An 18688-nucleotide genomic window follows, 5' to 3' on the forward strand; every position below is an offset into this window, starting at 1 on the left:
TAAGTAGGTACCTGGGTGTTAGTTACCTTATACCTGCTGTCACTGTTTACCTAGCAGTAAGTAGGTACCTGGGTGTTAGTTACCTTATACCTGCTGTCACTGTTTACCTAGCAGTAAGTAGGTACCTGGGTGTTAGTTACCTTATACCTGCTGTCACTGTTCACCTAGCTTACCTTACACCTGCTGTCACTGTTTACCTAGCAGTAAGTAGGTACCTGGGTGTTACCTTATACCTGCTGTCACTTCACCTAGCAGTAAGTAGGTACCTGGGTGTTAGTTACCTTATACCTGCTGTCACTTTACCTAGCAGTAAGTAGGTACCTGGGTGTTAGTTACCCTATACCTGCTGTCACTGTTTACCTAGCAGTAAGTAGGTACCTGGGTGTTAGTTACCTTATACCTGCTGTCACTGTTTACCTAGCAGTAAGTAGGTACCTGGGTGTTAGTTACCTTATACCTGCTGTCACTGTTTACCTAGCAGTAAGTAGGTACCTGGGTGTTAGTTACCTTACACCTGCTGTCACTGTTTACCTAGCAGTAAGTAGGTACCTGGGTGTTAGTTACCTTACACCTGCTGTCACTTCACCTAGCAGTAAGTAGGTACCTGGGTGTTAGTTACCTTACACCTGCTGTCACTTCACCTAGCAGTAAGTAGGTACCTGGGTGTTAGTTACCTTACACCTGCTGTCACTTCACCTAGCAGTAAGTAGGTACCTGGGTGTTAGTTATCTTATACCTGCTGTCACTGTTTACCTAGCAGTAAGTAGGTACCTGGGTGTTAGTTACCTTACACCTGCTGTCACTTCACCTAGCAGTAAGTAGGTACCTGGGTGTTAGTTACCGTATACCTGCTGTCACTTCACCTAGCAGTAAGTAGGTACCTGGGTGTTAGTTACCTTACACCTGCTGTCACTTCACCTAGCAGTAAGTAGGTACCTGGGTGTTAGTTACCTTACACCTGCTGTCACTTCACCTAGCAGTAAGTAGGTACCTGGGTGTTAGTTACCTTACACCTGCTGTCACTTCACCTAGCCGTAAGTAGGTACCTGGGTGTTAGTTACCTTACACCTGCTGTCACTTCACCTAGCAGTAAGTAGGTTCAGTAGGTCAGTGGAATGAACCGCTGGCTAATAAATGACTTATTATTAACCTAGGATAACCTAAGAAAACCCAGCTCCTAGCACCCACAACAGCCAGGTACCTACTTACCGTTAGGTGAACAGGAGCAACAGGTGTAAAAGAACATGCCCAATGTTTCTACTCGCCCCAGGATCGAACCCGGGTCTCTCGGTTGGGTGGTGAACGGGTTGGGACGCAGAAGTAACATTCCTGTGCGAGTAACAGCAGGAGTGGTGAGTGCAGGTGATGGGTCCTGGGAACCTGTGTCAGTGGCTCCTGACTACCCACCCTTCCCTAGGTGCTCCCCCTACTAAAAGTCCTTAGCATTAGTCTTGGGATAAATTAGGTGCTCTCAATCAGGGATACTTGTCTTTGAATTAGGGACGGAAGTAAACTGTATATACAGAAATACACTTCTGGGTGTATAGTGGAGCGTGGGTTTACCTGCGTTGTTCCCCCACCCACCCTATTACCCACCCTCTCTATTACCCACCCACCCTATTACCCACCCTCTAACCCACCCCGCGGCCATCACCAACAACAATCCTCTCAAACCACTCGTTTCTGACTGCGACTTCGGCTTAATCAAAGCCGCGAGACACAAGTCTCAAGTGAAATTGATGACATCTTGTGAGACGACTCTCTTGTATTCGATCTCCCGACATAACTGTTAAAATCTGTACCACAATCTGCTTGGATGGAACCATTTGTTCGATCGTGACACCATAAAAATTCCATTTCTCCTGTGTGTGAAATGGGACGTTCTAAGAGACGGCAGTTCCAGAGTAACAGTAACTCCAGTACTGCTGGAAGGTTTGTAGATGAATGGTTCAAAGAACCGACACGTTGTTAAATTAGACATGTGCAACTCTTGGGCATCTTTATTGAGGAAACGTTTCGCCACACTATTCTATTCAAGATTGATTGACTGACCACATCGACTCAAGGTTGAGGGACTGATTACCTCATTCTCCTCCTGTTCTTCAAGTTTATCCTTTGTATGGACTGATGAAGCCACTGTGTGGCGAAACGTTTCCTCAAAGATACCCAAGAGTTGCACATGTGTCTAATTTAACAACCACACTGCTGGAAGGTAACTGAAGTTGTGGTAGTTACTGTACCATAGTGGAGGCTTCTGTGACGTGGTGAAGTGGTAGTTACTGTACCATAGTGGAGGCTTCTGTGACGTGGTGAAGTGGTAGTTACTGTACCATAGTGGAGGCTTCTGTGACGTGGTGAAGTGGTAGTTACTGTACCATAGTGGAGGCTTCTGTGACGTGGTGAAGTGGTAGTTACTGTACCATAGTGGAGGCTTCTGTGACGTGGTTAAATGGTAGTTACTGTACCATAGTGGAGGCTTCTGTGACGTGGTTAAATGGTAGTTACTGTACCATAGTGGAGGCTTCTGTGACGTGGTGAAGTGGTAGTTACTGTACCATAGTGGAGGCTTCTGACGTGGTTAAATGGTAGTTACTGTACCATAGTGGAGGCTTCTGTGACGTGGTTAAATGGTAGTTACTGTACCATAGTGGAGGCTTCTGTGACTGGTCTAGTGAGGCTTCTGTGGTGGTTTAAATGGTAGTTACTGTACCATAGTGGAGGCTTCTGTGACGTGGTGAAGTGGTAGTTACTGTACCATAGTGGAGGCTTCTGTGACGTGGTTAAATGGTAGTTACTGTACCATAGTGGAGGCTTCTGTGACGTGGTTAAATGGTAGTTACTGTACCATAGTGGAGGCTTCTGTGACGTGGTTAAATGGTAGTTACTGTACCATAGTGGAGGCTTCTGTGACGTGGTGAAGTGGTAGTTACTGTACCATAGTGGAGGCTTCTGAGACGTGGTTAAATGGTAGTTACTGTACCATAGTGGAGGCTTCTGAGACGTGGTTAAATGGTAGTTACTGTACCATAGTGGAGGCTTCTGTGACGTGGTTAAATGGTAGTTACTGTACCATAGTGGAGGCTTCTGTGACGTGGTTAAATGGTAGTTACTGTACCATAGTGGAGGCTTCTGTGACGTGGTTAAATGGTAGTTACTGTACCATAGTGGAGGCTTCTGTGACGTGGTTAAATGGTAGTTACTGTACCATAGTGGAGGCTTCTGTGACGTGGTTAAATGGTAGTTATGAATTGTTCCAGCCACGGTAATATATATTATATTTTCAGTGATATATCAAAAAATCTGATAAGTATGAGAGTATGATATATGCAGAATGACCTCATGATAAGAATTAGAAAGTATGACTAGTATGATCAAGTATTTCAAGCATGAAATAAGTGTTGTTTGAGCTATGTATGATAACTTGTCAGGTCATTAATTCTCTTTGATGAGGTCAGAGTTTTATTTTTCTACTCCCTGAGCCCGGCCATAGGCCAGGCTCGTCTGATGCTCGCCTGGCCAACCAGGGTGGCCAAAAGAAAAGAATCACACACCATCATTCATTCAATAGCTGTCTGGGCAATAGTGCCCAATTTCAAACTTGTAATGATCTTCTGATTTAGTTATAAATACACGTGGGATGATCCTGTTTTTCCAGGGTCACGAATGAATGGTAGGAGTGTCTCAGGGAGAGTGGTCAGAGGTCACTGCAGGTCACAGCTCTGGCTGGGTGTGGCTCACACTCAAGAGTCAACTTTCCGGGGTTAGTAGTCAGACTAGGATCTTACTCCCCGGTTCTGGAATAGAGAATAACACGTCGTTTGACTATATTTGATGATTACATTCCGTAATTGACACACTGCCAATCTCAGTGCTATTATCTGATTGACAGGGCCACTCAGGAGTATTTCCATGCAGGAGAGAATCATAGCCAATCACTGCCTTTCACGACCAGAAATCTGAAATCAAGCCTGATAAGTTCGCCTCTATAAGCAATTTTTCCGGACTAAATCGAGCTGCAATCATTCTTATCAACTGAATAATTCCTCATCATCGTCATCATTATCATCATCATTATTCGTGGATGTTACACTACAGTGGTAATCATTCACGAGGAATATGTTAGATATGTGTATATTATCATCTTGTTAGCAGAAATGTTATTAACTAATTTTCAGATGACTGAAGAGAGGACACTAGACGACGTTTCGGTCCCTCATAGACCATTTTCAAGATGTTTCGGTCCATCATGGACCATTATAAAGATGTTTCGGTCCTTCCTGAACTAATTTTCAAGTCACAGGTTTGACTTGAGAAATCATTTAAAGTTCTCTAAGTGTGAGTCAATTGTAAATTGTTCCAGTTAGGTATTGTGGGTTGTGAATTGTTCCAGCTACGGTATTGTGGGTTGTGAATTGTTCCAGCTACGGTATTGTGGGTTGTGAATTGTTCCAGCTACGGTATTGTGGGTTGTGAATTGTTCCAGCTACGGTATTGTGTGTTGTGAATTGTCCCAGCTACGGTATTGTGTGTTGTGAATTGTCCCAGCTACGGTATTGTGGGTTGTGAATGCTTGTGGGGGTCGATACCCGGCTCCTGGGCCCAAGTATTATTACAAAATTGGTATAGAATACCGACAAGGTGAGGAATCAGGGTCATGTAACACCTGACCATCTTCCGTTGAAGACGTCCTGCCAACCATTGACCAAGTTTAACACGTGTTTTAACACGTGCTGTACACATGTCTCAGTACACAGATGTACCGCCCTGGTATTGTTGATTTCTGACTTTTTGGACACCACCATGCCAACTCTTGAAGCTGTGTATTGTGTTTGCGTCCAGCAAAAGTTCGTATGACTTGCTGGAATGATATATAAATGTCTGTCCTCAGTAGAATTGTGCTCATCACCCGTGCTTCATATATTGTGGTTTTGTGAGGTATTTTGAACGCGGGTTGGCGCAACAAATTATCTTGGGGAAATTGCAGTGACTTCCTCCATAACTGTAACGTGGCCAGCGAGCTGCCAGCAGCAACAGTCTGCACGACCAGGCATTTAACAGAGAGGTTTGACCCAGGGCCGGGCCGCAGGAGTAGGGAAAACTGGTAAAGCAGGTCACTGGTAAATCACAGGTAAATACTTCTGGTCCCAGCACGTGTGTGTTGCTTGACTTTGTTTAATAATAATAATTATACTATTTATGATAATAGTATTACTAATAATAATGATACTAATAAAAATACTACTTGTAATTGTACTATTAATTATACTAGTAAAAATAATTATAATTATACTAATTATCATACTGCTAACAATGATTATCATGCTACTACAACTAATAATAATGATTATTATACTACTTCTATTAATAATTATACTAATCATTATACTACTACTACTACTGATAATAATAATGGTATTGCAGAAGGGATGTTATAGGTATGAAAGCAATCAATAATTTGACCCGTTCATCCATCTTGCCTTGGCTCATGGACTCTTCACCTTTAGTCACGGTCCTAGACCAGTCCTGGTTGACAGTCAGGGTTCTAGACCAGTCCTGGTTGACAGTCAGGGTTCTAGACCAGTCCTGGTTGACAGGGTTCTAGACCAGTCCTGGTTGACAGTCAGGGTTCTAGACCAGTCCTGGTTGACAGGGTTCTAGACCAGTCCTGGTTGACAGTCAGGGTTCTAGACCAGTCCTGGTTGACAGTCAGGGTTCTAGACCAGTCCTGGTTGACAGTCAGGGTTCTAGACCAGTCCTGGTTGACAGGGTTCTAGACCAGTCCTGGTTGACAGTCAGGGTTCTAGACCAGTCCTGGTTGACAGGGTTCTAGACCAGTCCTGGTTGACAGTCAGGGTTCTAGACCAGTCCTGGTTGACAGTCAGGGTTCTAGACCAGTCCTGGTTGACAGGGTTCTAGACCAGTCCTGGTTGACAGTCAGGGTTCTAGACCAGTCCTGGTTGACAGGGTTCTAGACCAGTCCTGGTTGACAGTCACGGTCCTAGACCAGTCCTGGTTAACAGTCACGGCCCTAGACCAGTCCTGGTTGACAGTCACGGTCCTAGAACAGTCCTCCTGGTTGACAGTCAGGGTTCTAGACCAGTCCTGGTTGACAGGGTCCTAGACCAGTCCTGGTTGACAGTCACGGTCCTAAACCAGTCCTGGCTGACAGTCACGGTCCTAGACCAGTCCTGGTTGACAGTCACGATCCTAGACCAGTCCTGGTTGACAGTCACGGTCCTAGACTAATCCTGGTTGACAAGCACGGTCCTAGACCAGTTCTGGTTGACAGTCACGATCCTAGACCAGTCCTGGTTGACAGGGTCCTAGACCAGTCCTTCTGGTTGACAGTCAGGGTTCTAGACCAGTCCTGGTTGACAGGGTCCTAGACCAGTCCTGGGTGACAGTCACGGTCCTAGACCAGTCCTGGGTGACAGTCACGGTTCTAGACCAGTCCTGGGTGACAGTCACGGTCCTAGACCAGTCCTGGGTGACAGTCACGGTTCTAGACCAGTCCTGGGTGACAGTCACGGTCCTAGACCAGTCCTGGGTGACAGTCAGGGTTCTAGACCAGTCCTGGTTGACAGGGTCCTAGACCAGTCCTGGGTGACAGTCACGGTCCTAGACCAGTCCTGGGTGACAGTCACGGTCCTAGACCAGTCCTGGGTGACAGTCACGGTCCTAGACCAGTCCTGGGTGACAGTCACGGTCCTAGACCAGTCCTGGGTGACAGTCACGGTCCTAGACCAGTCCTGGGTGACAGGGTCCTAGACCAGTCCTGGGTGACAGTCACGGTACTAGACCAGTCCTGGGTGACAGTCACGGTCCTAGACCAACCCACCAGGTCGACAGTTAGTACAAGATGACAGCTTCACTGACAGCTTGGTAAACATTAGTCACCTTCACTATACACTTAACCTACTCTACGTGAGTCTTCATGTTCCTGTAATATATCGCGTGTTGATTGCCAGTTGTGCCAGGCTGTTGCTGTTGGCAGCCCGCTGGTCCACGGTTATGTTTCATATCCCGTGTAGGGGGCGATGACCCCCAGGATTACGTCCAAAATGACAAAAAAATCATGGTTAGTAGACTGAAAACTGGTTCAGTTTTGTGGAGAAAGTTGAATTATTTCTGAACCACAGGAGAGAACACACACACACACACACACACACACACACACACACACACACACACACACACACACACACACACACACACACACACACACACACACACACACACACATATATATATATATATATATATATATATATTGTGTGTGTGTGTGTCGTGCCGAATAGGTAAAACTGGTCAATTAGCAAGAACTCATTTAAAATTAAGTCCTTTCTAAAATTTTCTCCTATACGTTTAAAGATATATTTTTTATTTATATTAATGTAAAAATTAATAATTTAGTACCAAAAGAACCTTAGAAAACTTACCTGACCTTATTATAACAAGTGCAGTTTAATTTAGCCTAATGCAACTAAATATATTTTAGATAAGTTTACAATAATTTAATAATAAACACAATGAAATAATTTTTTTCGTTAGGCTCAGAATGATTTTTTTCGAAATTATTGCATATACAAATTTTCGTTTCCCTTATTCGGCAAGAAGAGCGTTTCTGTTTAGGACAAAATCGCAAGTTTGACCTATTCGGCACGACACACATTTCGAGGAGGTACTTAGGAGAATTATTTCAAGGTGAGAGCACCTTGTATCAGCACACTGCTGGGAGTCTCCTAGCAATATTGCTGAGTGTTGGCAATCCCTAGTGGCACTATAGTGGTGTTAGTGGCATTATAATTGTGTTTAGTGGTACTATATTATATTAGTGGCGCTGTAATGGTGTTATTAGTAAATATCGCTAAAATATTGTGGCATTGTAGTGGTGTGAGCATCACTATAGTGGTGTCAGTGACACGTTAGTGGTGCTAGTGGCACCATAATGGTGTTAGTGGCTATATAGCACAACCTGACACTTCAAGATGGTCATCTTGCTGTTACTAAAGGACTCTAGATGCAAGGAATTGAGCCACCCTCCAGTAATGCAATAATAATAATTAATAATAATAATAATAATAATAATAATAATAATAATAATCATATGTAAGCAACAGAGTAGAGCTAGAGGTTTCCCACGGTGTGGCACTCTATAATATGGCCCTGGCAGCAGCTGGCACTGACGGACGATACCCAGAGAGAGCGAATAAGGCAGTCACAGTAGCGCCCATAAGGTGCTGGGCATCCCTGGGTAGCAGTAGACTTGTGGTGGTTAATAAGCTTGGGCATCCCAGTAGTGTGTCTAGTCTGCCTATGTTGTTTGAGTTTGGGTATGCCGGTAGTTTTGCTTGGTCTTTAAGAGGATACTGGATTACAACTGCCAAGTTGAAGATCAATCAGGCTGTGATGGATGCGTGTGCCCAGCAGCAAGTAAACAGCAACAACCTGGTTGAATAGGCACTCAGTGAAACTTGGATGGTAGGGTATAAATACCCTCAAAGTTGGTCACAGGTATATGTAAGGTATGTTCTACTCTGTGTGATAGTTACATTGTGGGAACACCAGCAGTGTGATGTTACTGTTCTGTGTGATAGTTACATTGTGGGAACACCAGCAGTGTGATGTTACACTGTTCTATATGATAGTTACATTGTGGGAACACCAGCAGTGTGATGTTACTGTTCTGTGTGATAGTTACATTGTGGGAACACCAGCAGTGTGATGTTACACTGTTCTATATGATAGTTACATTGTGGGAACACCAGCAGTGTGATGTTACACTGTTCTATATGATAGTTACATTGTGGGAACACTCACAGTGTGCTGCTGCACTATGTATAATAGTTACATTGTGAGAACGAAAGGTGGCCATATTTAATTGTCTTAATCCATTACACAGGATGGGTCACATACATCAGGTAATGAAATGTGTCAGCCTGAGCTGGGAGACTTCACTAGTGTCAGCCTGAGCTGGGAGACTTCACTAGTGTCAGCCTGAGCTGGGAGACTTCACTAGTGTCAGCCTGAGCTGGGAAACTTCACTAGTGTCAGCCTGAGCTGGGAGACTTCACTAGTGTCAGCCTGAGCTGGGAGACTTCACTAGTGTCAGCCTGAGCTGGGAGACTTCAGTAGGGTGATGAGGATATCGTCAAACATTCCACTATGGTTCAGTAACTACCAACCCTTCAAGGATTACTTTCCAGCAGATCTAGAGTTGCTATTACTTAGGAATTGCCACCTTTCAGGATGGTGTGTGAGCAGGATACATACAGGGCTGGTGTTGGGAAAGACTGTGCAGCTACTGTACACTGTGCTCTTGCCTGTGGTAGGTGGCTGGTGTGTGTTAACCAGGGCTGCTGGTGTAACCTGGACACAAAGACACTTCTGTGTGACCAGGAACACATCGCTGCTAATCATGTAACTGTATATACAGAAGATTTTTTGTTTCAGGATCTTATTTGGGCTAGAGAACATCCTACACTTACCTTGTTGCACTGGCAATGGTTGACTCGGAGCTCTTGGGCCTGCCTTACTGACAGATTTTACTGATTTCTGGTCTTTAGGGTCCGATCATGACCAGAACCTTCAAACCAAGAGATGACAAACCAATAGTGATCCTCTTCTAGTCGCTTGTTCTCTCTCATTTTTTTTACACTGGAGTTTTACAAGGTTAGATTAAGGTTCCTAACTTTTTCTGCAAGGTAACAGCTATTACCTCTCTCTCTCTCTCTATCTAGGCTGCAATATTGCTGTACACTAACAGCCCAGTTTCAGCTCAAGTGAATGTACAGACAATCTTCAATGCCAGTATAATCTGAAGTCAGGCACCTAAATAATTGGACAAGCCTGAAGTCTCTGGAACTGTGCTTCTTGGAATCTGGCGAGAAAGACTTAATTTACATCTGAAAATTTCTGGAGAGACCAGTCCTAAATCTGCACGCCGAAATGAATTCCTACGAGAGCAAAATCTCAGTGGTAATACTACCAGTAGTGATTCCAGTGATGCTCTCAGTGGGGATCCCAGTGGCGATCTCAGTGGGGTTCTAGATAAAAGTTCAGTGTTTGTCCGAATATTGACTTCAGGAGGTGATCGAATTCATTTGTTTCGTTCTACTGCAGGAAGCGCACCGGAACACAGGCTCTCCTGGGCAGGGTCGGCTACCTCGCGAGCAGTGAATCATACACACACAATGAGCCTTTTATTTTCCAACGTTTCGCCCAATGAAGTGTTGAATATAAGGCTTACTTGATCCTTGTCTATTTTCACCATCTACTAACTACATTGTAAGACGGTATGAAGCATCGTTGAAATCTAAATCACCGGTTTACCATTTTCTGCGCCTCAGGTTGTTGATAAATAGGTGTTCTGGGACAAGGTCAGGCACACTGTGAGTAGGTACAAGGCATCGTGGGCATCCAAATGACCTATTTTGTGTTACATTCCCTTCAGGTGGTTCATCCTTTCCTTGAAGTCTGTGTTGCTGGCCAGGAGACAGACACAGTATGATGATACACAAATAACCCTCACATACAAGTTTATGACGACGTTTGGGTCCCACTTGGTTCACTTACAAGTCAAACTGTAGCTTGTAAATGATCCGAGTTGGACCCAAACGTCGTTATAGATTTATCTCTCCTGTGTGCGGCTTATCTGTGTATTGTTCCAGTCACGGTATTGTGCCTTTTTGTTCTTCAGGATGATATTGTGAGGCTTCTGGTAGGATAGTTCCAACGGTAGCGATATATATCTTTATACCTTTGATAAGTTTCGAGAGTCTTTCTACTCCTGGAGCCCGGCCATGGGCCAGGCTCGTCTGGTTGGCTACTTGATGGATTCACATTTTCAAGATTTTGAGGACGAGTTCTGGCGGTTCTTGGAGACCCCTGACCAAGTGCTTTCAGTGTCAGAACCTCTTGAAGAACTGTTACTGCTTCATGCAAGAACCATCTTAAGTGTGGATGTCATGCATGAATAAGGTTCTGGCGGTGAAGATATGTAAAAGGATGAATAAGACACATGTGCAATATTTCAGAATCTCTACTGGGGCAGTGTTTCAGCCGTCAGTAACTTTATCAGCCGTGCAGAGATGTAAACACGAAGGGGTAGTAGTTGGTAGAGGAGGAGGAGCATGGTGAAGACGGTAGGATCGATAGATGGGAAGAGTTTGCAGGGTGCAGAGGCAAGGAGGAACCTCACGCATGCCTCTGTCATTGTGAGAGGCAACAGCACTCACCAGCAGCAACAGCAGGAGGGGTGCTGGTCACTGTCACCCCCGCCCATCCACGCCCACACACCCGCCCACCCGCCCACACACCCGCGCTTCACGAGGGATTCATACACGCAATGGTGGTGGAACACTACTCAAGATAGAGGGACTCTCTCTCTCTCTCTCTCTCTCTCTCTCTCTCTCTCTCTCTCTCTCTCATGCACACAGACACACACAGCAGCAGTAACTCTCTCTCTCTCATGCACACAGACACACACAGCAGCAGTAACAGCAGCAACAATAGCAGCAGCAATAGCAGCAACAACAGCAGCAACACCAACACCAACGACAACACCAACGACAACAGCAGCAGTAACAACAACAACAGCAGCACCACCACCACGAACAGCAACAGCAGCAGCAACAATAATAACAGCAGCAGCAGCAGTATAGGGTCATAAACACTGAGCTGTGTCCTGGCGTCTGTGTTCTTGTAGTTCCAGCAATCCGGATTCACTGGCAGCCATGTTGTCTGGTGGCGCCTCCGTTCTTATAGTTCTAGGAATCCGGATTCTCAGCAGCTTCCAATGGTTGCCATGTTGTGTGTCACTCTCAGACACTCCCATGTCCTGCCACGCCCACGCCCTGCCATGAGAGAAACCCTACAGTAGGCCTACTGGTCTGTATTTGGCTGTATCCAAATCGAATCCATTGTGTATGTTTATACCTGTCTTCAGCTGTATATCTACTCTCATATATCTATATCTACTTTCATATCTCCCTCATATCTACCCTAATATCTCCCCACATATATCTCCCGATATATCTCCCCGCATATCTACCGTCATATCTACCCCCTTTCTACGTCTTTCAAGAGAGTGTAGGTTGAGGTCCTATCTACCTTTGTGTGATTTATCTACTGTATTTGGAAGATCAACCTCGTAGCAGATTCTCCGTACAGTGAACCAACATCGTTATTCCTCTCTCTCTCTCTCTCTCTCTCTCTCTCTCTCTCTCTCTCTCTCTCTCTCTCTCTCTCTCTCTCTCTCTCTCTCTCACGCACAGGGGTGGGTCTTGAAGACAACCAGGGGTCTTGAAGACAACCAGGGGTCTTGAAGACAACCAGGGGTCTTGAAGACAACCAAGGGTCTTTAAGACAACCAAGGGTCTTGAAGACAACCAGGGGTCTTGAAGACAGCCAGGGGTCTTGAGGGCCAACCAGGGGTCTTGAGGGACAACCAGGGATCTTGAAGACAACCAGGGGTCTTGAAGACAACCAGGGGTCTTGAAGACAACCAGGGGTCTTGAGGGACAACCAGGGATCTTGAAGACAACCAAGGGTCTTGAAGACAACCAGGGGTCTTGAGGGACAACCAGGGATCTTGAAGACAACCAGGGGTCTTGAAGACAGCCAGGGGTCTTGAGGGACAACCAGGGGTCTTTAGGGACAATCAGGGATCTTGAAGACAACCAGGGTCTTGAAGAAACCAGGGATCTTGAAGATAACCAGGGGTCTTGAGGGACAACCAGGGGTCTTGAGGAACAACCAGGGATCTTGAGGGACAACCAGGGATCTTGAAGACAACCAGGGATCTTGAAGACAACCAGGGATCTTGAGGGACAACCAGGGATCTTGACAACCAGGGGTCTTGAAGACAACCAGGGGTCTTGAAGACAACCAGGGTCTTGAAGACAACCAGGGGTCTTGAAGACAACCAGGGGTCTTGAGGGACAACCAGGGGTCTTGAGGGACAACCAGGGATCTTGAAGACGATACCTCGTATGCCTGGTGGAAGACAGTTGACGATACCTCGTATGCCTGGTGGGAGACAGTTGAAGACGATACCTCGTATGCCTGGTGGGAGACAGTTGAAGACGATACCTCGTATGCCTGGTGGGATACAGTTGAAGACGATACCTCGTATGCCTGGTGGGATACAGTTGAAGACGATACCTCGTATGCCAGGTGGGAGACAGTTGAAGACGATACCTCGTATGCCTGGTGGGATACAGTTGAAGACGATACCTCGTATGCCTGGTGGGAGACAGTTGAAGACGATACCTCGTATGCCTGGTGGGATACAGTTGAAGACGATACCTCGTATGCCTGGTGGGAGACAGTTGAAGACGATACCTCGTATGCCTGGTGGGATACAGTTGAAGACGATACCTCGTATGCCAGGTGGGAGACAGTTGAAGACGATACCTCGTATGCCTGGTGGGATACAGTTGAAGACGATACCTCGTATGCCTGGTGGGAGACAGTTGAAGACGATACCTCGTATGCCTGGTGGGATACAGTTGAAGACGATACCTCGTATGCCTGGTGGGGTACAGTTGAAGACGATACCTCGTATGCCTGGTGGGATACAGGTGAAGACGATACCTCGTATGCCTGGTGGGAGACAGTTGACGATACCTCGTATGCCTGGTGGGAGACAGTTGAAGACGATACCTCGTATGCCTGGTGGGAGACAGTTGAAGACGATACCTCGTATGCCTGGTGGGATACAGTTGAAGACGATACCTCGTATGCCTGGTGGGAGACAGTTGAAGACGATACCTCGTATGCCTGGTGGGATACAGTTGAAGACGATACCTCGTATGCCTGGTGGGATACAGTTGACGATACCTGGTATGCCTGGTGGGAGACAGTTGACGATACCTCGTATGCCTGGTGGGAGACAGTTGAAGACGATACCTCGTATGCCTGGTGGGATACAGTTGAAGACGATACCTCGTATACCTGGTGGGATACAGTTGAAGACGATACCTCGTATGCCTGGTGGGATACAGTTGAAGACGATACCTCGTATGCCTGGTGGAAGACAGTTGAAGACGATACCTCGTATGCCTGGTGGGAGACAGTTGAAGACGATACCTCGTATGCCTGGTGGGAGACAGTTGAAGACGATACCTCGTATGCCTGGTGGGAGACAGATGAAGACGATACCTCGTATGCCTGGTGGGAGACAGTTGAAGACGATACCTCGTATGCCTGGTGGGATACAGTTGACGATACCTCGTATGCCTGGTGGGATACAGTTGAAGACGATACCTCGTATGCCTGGTGGGATACAGTTGAAGACGATACCTCGTATGCCTGGTGGGATACAATTGAAGACGATACCTCGTATGCCTGGTGGGATACAGTTGAAGACGATACCTCGTATGCCTGGTGGGAGACAGTTGAAGACGATACCTCGTATGCCTGGTGGGAGACAGTTGAAGACGATACCTCGTATGCCTGGTGGGATACAGTTGAAAACGATACCTCGTATGCCTGGTGGGATACAGTTGAAGACGATACCTCGTATGCCTGGTGGGATACAGTTGAAGACGATACCTCGTATGCCTGGTGGGATACAGTTGAAGACGATACCTCGTATGCCTGGTGGGATACAGTTGAAGACGATACCTCGTATGCCTGGTGGGGTACAGTTGAAGACGATACCTCGTATGCCTGGTGGGATACAGTTGAAGACGATACCTCGTATGCCTGGTGGGAGACAGTTGACGATACCTCGTATGCCTGGTGGGAGACAGTTGAAGACGATACCTCGTATGCCTGGTGGGAGACAGTTGAAGACGATACCTCGTATGCCTGGTGGGAGACAGTTGAAGACGATACCTCGTATGCCTGGTGGGAGACAGTTGAAGACGATACCTCGTATGCCTGGTGGGATACAGTTGAAGACGATACCTCGTATGCCTGGTGGGAGACAGTTGAAGACGATACCTCGTATGCCTGGTGGGAGACAGTTGAAGACGATACCTCGTATGCCTGGTGGGATACAGTTGAAGACGATACCTCGTATGCCTGGTGGGATACAGTTGAAGACGATACCTCGTATGCCTGGTGGGATACAGTTGACGATACCTCGTATGCCTGGTGGGATACAGTTGAAGACGATACCTCGTATGCCTGGTGGGATACAGTTGAAGACGATACCTCGTATGCCTGGTGGGACACAGTTGAAGACGATACCTCGTATGCCTGGTGGGACACAGTTGAAGACGATACCTCGTATGCCTGGTGGGAGACAGTTGAAGACGATACCTCGTATGCCTGGTGGGAGACAGTTGAAGACGATACCTCGTATGCCTGGTGGGATACAGTTGAAGACGATACCTCGTATGCCTGGTGGGAGACAGTTGAAGACGATACCTCGTATGCCTGGTGGGATACAGTTGAAGACGATACCTCGTATGCCTGGTGGGATACAGTTGAAGACGATACCTCGTATGCCTGGTGGGAGACAGTTGAAGACGATACCTCGTATGCCTGGTGGGAGACAGTTGAAGACGATACCTCGTATGCCTGGTGGGATACAGTTGAAGACGATACCTCGTATGCCTGGTGGGAGACAGTTGAAGACGATACCTCGTATGCCTGGTGGGAGACAGTTGAAGACGATACCTCGTATGCCTGGTGGGAGACAGTTGAAGACGATACCTCGTATGCCTGGTGGGATACAGTTGAAGACGATACCTCGTATGCCTGGTGGGAGACAGTTGAAGACGATACCTCGTATGCCTGGTGGGATACAGTTGAAGACGATACCTCGTATGCCTGGTGGGATACAGTTGAAGACGATACCTCGTATGCCTGGTGGGAGACAGTTGAAGACGATACCTCGTATGCCTGGTGGGAGACAGTTGAAGACGATACCTCGTATGCCTGGTGGGAGACAGTTGAAGACGATACCTCGTATGCCTGGTGGGATACAGTTGAAGACGATACCTCGTATGCCTGGTGGGAGACAGTTGAAGACGATACCTCGTATGCCTGGTGGGATACAGTTGACGATACCTCGTATGCCTGGTGGGATACAGTTGACGATACCTCGTATGCCTGGTGGGAGACAGTTGAAGACGATACCTCGTATGCCTGGTGGGAGACAGTTGAAGACGATACCTCGTATGCCTGGTGGGATACAGTTGAAGACGATACCTCGTATGCCTGGTGGGATACAGTTGAAGACGATACCTCGTATGCCTGGTGGGAGACAGTTGAAGACGATACCTCGTATGCCTGGTGGGAGACAGTTGAAGACGATACCTCGTATGCCTGGTGGGATACAGTTGAAGACGATACCTCGTATGCCTGGTGGGAGACAGTTGAAGACGATACCTCGTATGCCTGGTGGGAGACAGTTGAAGACGATACCTCGTATGCCTGGTGGGAGACAGTTGAAGACGATACCTCGTATGCCTGGTGGGATACAGTTGAAGACGATACCTCGTATGCCTGGTGGGAGACAGTTGAAGACGATACCTCGTATGCCTGGTGGGATACAGTTGAAGACGATACCTCGTATGCCTGGTGGGATACAGTTGAAGACGATACCTCGTATGCCTGGTGGGAGACAGTTGAAGACGATACCTCGTATGCCTGGTGGGAGACAGTTGAAGACGATACCTCGTATGCCTGGTGGGAGACAGTTGAAGACGATACCTCGTATGCCTGGTGGGATACAGTTGAAGACGATACCTCGTATGCCTGGTGGGAGACAGTTGAAGACGATACCTCGTATGCCTGGTGGGATACAGTTGACGATACCTCGTATGCCTGGTGGGATACAGTTGACGATACCTCGTATGCCTGGTGGGAGACAGTTGAAGACGATACCTCGTATGCCTGGTGGGAGACAGTTGAAGACGATACCTCGTATGCCTGGTGGGATACAGTTGAAGACGATACCTCGTATGCCTGGTGGGATACAGTTGAAGACGATACCTCGTATGCCTGGTGGGAGACAGTTGAAGACGATACCTCGTATGCCTGGTGGGAGACAGTTGAAGACGATACCTCGTATGCCTGGTGGGAGACAGTTGAAGACGATACCTCGTATGCCTGGTGGGATACAGTTGAAGACGATACCTCGTATGCCTGGTGGGAGACAGTTGAAGACGATACCTCGTATGCCTGGTGGGAGACAGTTGAAGACGATACCTCGTATGCCTGGTGGGAGACAGTTGAAGACGATACCTCGTATGCCTGGTGGGATACAGTTGAAGACGATACCTCGTATGCCTGGTGGGATACAGTTGAAGATGATACCTCGTATGCCTGGTGGGATACAGTTGACGATACCTCGTATGCCTGGTGGGAGACAGTTGAAGACGATACCTCGTATGCCTGGTGGGAGACAGTTGAAGACGATACCTCGTATGCCTGGTGGGATACAGTTGAAGACGATACCTCGTATGCCTGGTGGGAGACAGTTGAAGACGATACCTCGTATGCCTGGTGGGAGACAGTTGAAGACGATACCTCGTATGCCTGGTGGGAGACAGTTGAAGACGATACCTCGTATGCCTGGTGGGAGACAGTTGAAGACGATACCTCGTATGCCTGGTGGGATACAGTTGAAGAGCGTGTAGCAGTATCTTCAACTTGCAACAATCCGAAGTCATTGCAGGAAATGAAACGTGCGCTGCGAGTTTTTGTTAAGGGAGTTTCGCCCATTCTGAGGGTCGGTCCCAGACCAGGTCGGTCCCAGACCAGGCCTCCTTACTAATAATTCTTGTTTGCAAATATATTACAACAGTAATAATAATTATAATAATAATAATAATAATAATAATAATAATAATAATAATAATTAGCAAAACAAATAAAAAATATAAACGTTGTTGATACTCGTTTAGAAGTTCGTAAGCAATTATCCTTAATACTGGGCCAGGAGCTGTGAATCAACCCCTGCAAACACATGTAGGTGAGCACATTTAAGATGGAGATGAGTTATATTGATGTCAGGAAGTATTTTTTTATACTTAGGATTATTATAAATTCCTTGAATTCAGTAGTTGAAGAAGTGGTGGGAGCAGACAGCCTATACACAGCTTCAGGAGTAGGTATGATCGGGCCATGAAGGCTAGGAAACAGCAGGAGCAGTGGGTGGATTCCTGCATTCACAGCAGGTTGGTTGGTTAATGGGGTTTCAAGACTATCTACTACACGAGCGTCAGTAAGGCTGTATGTCACCTGTATACTACCAGTCAAGAATACTTTAATACCTAAAATACTCATTAAACTCTGTGTATATACAGAGAGAGAAAGAGATACTCTGTATATACACAGATATATACATCTTTCAGTGTATATTCAGTTATACACCTCTCATTGTATATACAGATATACACCTTGTATGTTCACAGATATACACCTCTCACTGTATATACATAGATATACACCTCTCATTGTATATATCCTGTGCGTTATGCAGTTGACAGGACCCGAGGGTAACTAGAAGCTTCCTGCAAGGGTCAGCATCCTCAGCAGGATAGGAGCGGTGGACCTGTAACAGCCTGTAACTTACCTGTTAGTCTGTTACAGCCTTTGATATACCTTTGATGAGTTCCGAGAGTCTTTGTGCTCCGAGAGCCCGGCTGTGTGTCAGGCTCGTCTGGTGCTAGCCAGGCTGTTGCTGCTGGTGGCCAGCTGCCCCACATATCCACCACAGCCTGATTGA

At 46.7% G+C, this 18688-nt stretch overlaps 1 protein-coding gene across 3 annotated transcripts in view; it reads left to right on the plus strand.

Moving 5' to 3' along the window:
• Vang (Strabismus domain-containing protein Vang) overlaps positions 1–18688 on the plus strand; it is a 149554-nt gene that overhangs the window by 65188 nt on the left and 65678 nt on the right. Inside the window, exon 1 of one of the 3 annotated variants that reach the window (XM_053798081.2) lies at positions 8255–8525. The exons of the other annotated variants lie outside the window; for them this stretch is intronic. The gene's annotated coding sequence lies outside the window, so the exon portion shown is untranslated. Of the gene's footprint in view, positions 1–8254; positions 8526–18688 lie in introns of those variants that run through there. 3 annotated transcript variants of the gene reach the window in all.

The sequence above is a fragment of the Cherax quadricarinatus genome, chromosome 93, assembly GCF_038502225.1.
Source record: "Cherax quadricarinatus isolate ZL_2023a chromosome 93, ASM3850222v1, whole genome shotgun sequence".
Classification (NCBI taxonomy): domain Eukaryota; kingdom Metazoa; phylum Arthropoda; class Malacostraca; order Decapoda; family Parastacidae; genus Cherax; species Cherax quadricarinatus.